Consider the following 3,195-nt stretch of genomic DNA (forward strand, 5'->3'; position numbering starts at 1 on the left):
ATAAAGGCACAAGCAAACATACATATGTGAAGAGACAAAGTGACACGCAAAAAAGAAAATACACAGGCAAGCAGACATACGCACAAGTGTAGGGTACACATGAAATTAATACATAGGTCAACAAACACATGTCTATTCGTTGGCTACTGGTGTTGTTGAAACAGTTTGAATGGTGCATAAAATAAGGAGAGACATTTTAAGAGACATTGTATTTAAATATTTACTGTAATTTTAAAGTGGCAATCACATTTGGATAGGCGAGAGCGAAAGAGACAGGTGAATGGGTGGTGTTTAGAGCACTATTTCTCATGGCTCTCTGCGATATGATTTTAAATCTCGCCGACATTTAATTTTATTTTCAATCTTCCAGGATCGATCAATAAAGTAACAATCAGGATTGTAAATTAGAAAGCGTTGCTAGAATTTTGGATGAATTGTCTTGCGATGGTTGTTTTTGTTCTTTTGTATCCTAAGATCTTGGCTAGTAGACTAAATTCCTGTTCTGATTTAACCCCTACCCCTAGTCCTTGCAAACATCCGACCCCAGTCTCCGTCAGATAAGACGATTTTGAAATGGGACAACCCTTATCCCATCAGCTTTAAATGTTTATTTGATTACCGTATAAAGTGCACTTATCTATTCAAAATAATGTTTAAAAAAAAACAAAAAAGCATAAATTATCTCTGATCCCAAATTCAAAATTGGGCCTTGGGCCTCCTATAAACTTTAATACCCTTAAAACTTTTTACTTTTCTCAATAGTACTGGTGAAATGGGGGTGCGACTAATATGCCCGTGAAACTTTTATGTCAAATACGGTATTTGCCGACTGATACTGCAGTAGTTGAAATGTTTCCTTTATTTCAAAAGTTCACTTCTGTTTGATGTTCTCTTACATGAAACTTGGGAGCAACCGTTTGCGAAGCTTTTCAGTTCCAATAAATCTATATATTAGTAAAATATAAAGACTTTTAAGTTCGTAGTTTAATGGCAGAAGAATAATCTAACCTCTCGGAATTGTAGCATGCAAGACTACAAAGACACGTCGACAGGTAAAATAGACCAAGACACATGACAAAGGTATATATTTTTATAAATGTTAGCTTAAGACAATTTGCTTTAGGATTAGCTAAATTCTATGATATTCTTACATCGTCAAAATCACAATTGAACTCGAAATGTGATACGAATGACTGTATGTATTCTGACGTCACTGTATTAAATACATCACGGTAGATTACCGACAAACCATAAAAACGACACAATTTATACAGCAAAATAGAACTGCCGTGACAGATTAACGATAAATGAGTGCTACATGGATGGTAATCGGCTTGGGAAAAAATCGTTATAAAAGTGTTGCCGTATAGCATAAAATAAAACATATAATGATAGAGTATTTATTATAAGGCTGTTATTGTAAATGGTACTTTTATATTAAAAATGTACTTTTAGAAAAAACACAGTCACGTTTTTTCAAAACAGCACAATGTCAACATTTGAAAAAGAGAGATATATCGTTAGACATTAGATCACAAAATAAGGCAGGGAGCTGACACACCGGACAAAATACTTAGCGTTATTCCGTCTGTGATTACGTTCTTAGTTCTAATTCCGTCGAGGTCGACTTTGCCTTTCATCCTTTCAGGGTCGATAAATTAAGTACCAGTCAAGTAGTGGGGTCGATGTGATCGATTGGCCACTCCCCACAAAAATATAGGCTTTGTGCCTATAGTAGAAAAGATTATTATTATCATTATTAAAGCCCGAACGGTATTTCGCCCGTTATTACGTTATGAGTTCAAATTCCACCAAGGTCGGTTTTTGCATTTTTATCCTTTCGGGTTCGCTAAAATAAGTACCAGTTAAACACTGAGTTCGATGTAATCGACTAGTCCATTTCCCTAAATTTCAGGCCTTGTACCGTTAGTAGAAAGGGTTATTATTGTTATTATTTACTACGCCAGATAAAATGCTTTGCAGCATAACTTCCCACTCATTTACGTTTTGAGTTCAAATTCCACCGAGGTCGACTTTGCCTTTCATATAGTTTAGTATATAGTTTAAATACCAGTCAAGCATTATGGTCGACATAAACCGTTATCCACACCGTCGCACCATCCCAAAATTTCAGACCTTGTGCCTACAGTAGAAAGAATTAGATCCCAAAATATTACGAGTCATAATTTTACTAATCACAGGAGAAAAGTCGTGATTTTCAGTGTAGCTATCAGCACACAAGAGACTCAATAATATGTCTGCTTTCATAAGCATCAATATAGTTTACAAAGAGATTATGATGTAACTGAAATTACAATAAGACCTGAAAAAGGCTTGGCCCTTTTAATCCCCTGTCGCGCTGTCTATGCATATCTGACTAAATTAAGAAGGAAATTTGAAGGAAATTTCAATGCATATTTAACGATCAATCCTGGTTTATCCACCACAAAGAACAAAATGAGACTTAAATTTATATTGTAGAAAGCACAGATACGAAGTATGTTAGATTAGAAACTGGTATTCGGTATTCCTTGAAAATAATCTGGAATGATTGGTGAAAGTTTCTCTGTTCAGGTGAAAACTTCACGGGATAAGCTTTCCTTATTGAAGCTGAGCGGCAACAAGCTAGGTAAATGTAGAATCAAAAGAAAGATATGCAAATTGTTTAAGCGGAGAATTAGAAACAAATTTATATGATCAGTGTGTCTACATAGATACGTACATACAAACACACACACACACACACACATACATACATACATACATACATACATACATACATACATACATACATACCTTCGTACGTTTGTAAATACATATACACGTATATACGTAAATACATACACATATATATATATATTTGAAAACATATTTATCTATCTATCTATCTATATATATATATTATTTTATTCTTTGACTGCGGCCATACTGGATCACCGCCTTTAGTCAAAATTATCGAACCACAAACATAAACACACACACATACACATATATATATACGACGGGCTTCTTTCAATTTTGGTCTACCAAACCCACTCACGAGGTTTTAGTCGGCCCGAGGCTATAGTAGAAGACTCTTGCCCAAGGTGCCACGCAGTGTCACTGAACCCGGAACCATGTGGTTGGGAAGCAGGCTACTTACTACACAACCACTCCTGCGCCTATATATATATATATATATATATATATATATAT

At 35.1% G+C, this 3,195-nt stretch overlaps 1 long non-coding RNA gene across 1 annotated transcript in view; it reads right to left on the bottom strand.

Annotated features, from left to right (window-relative positions):
- Positions 1-2,437: 2,437 nt before the first annotated feature.
- Positions 2,438-3,195, bottom strand: part of LOC106883778 (uncharacterized) — a 21,104-nt gene continuing 20,346 nt past the window's right edge. The window contains exon 3 of the long non-coding RNA XR_001411156.2: positions 2,438-2,625. This is a non-coding gene — a long non-coding RNA (uncharacterized LOC106883778). The remainder of the gene's footprint in view (positions 2,626-3,195) is intronic.

Source organism: Octopus bimaculoides, chromosome 13, assembly GCF_001194135.2.
Source record: "Octopus bimaculoides isolate UCB-OBI-ISO-001 chromosome 13, ASM119413v2, whole genome shotgun sequence".
Taxonomy (NCBI): Eukaryota; Metazoa; Mollusca; class Cephalopoda; order Octopoda; family Octopodidae; genus Octopus; species Octopus bimaculoides.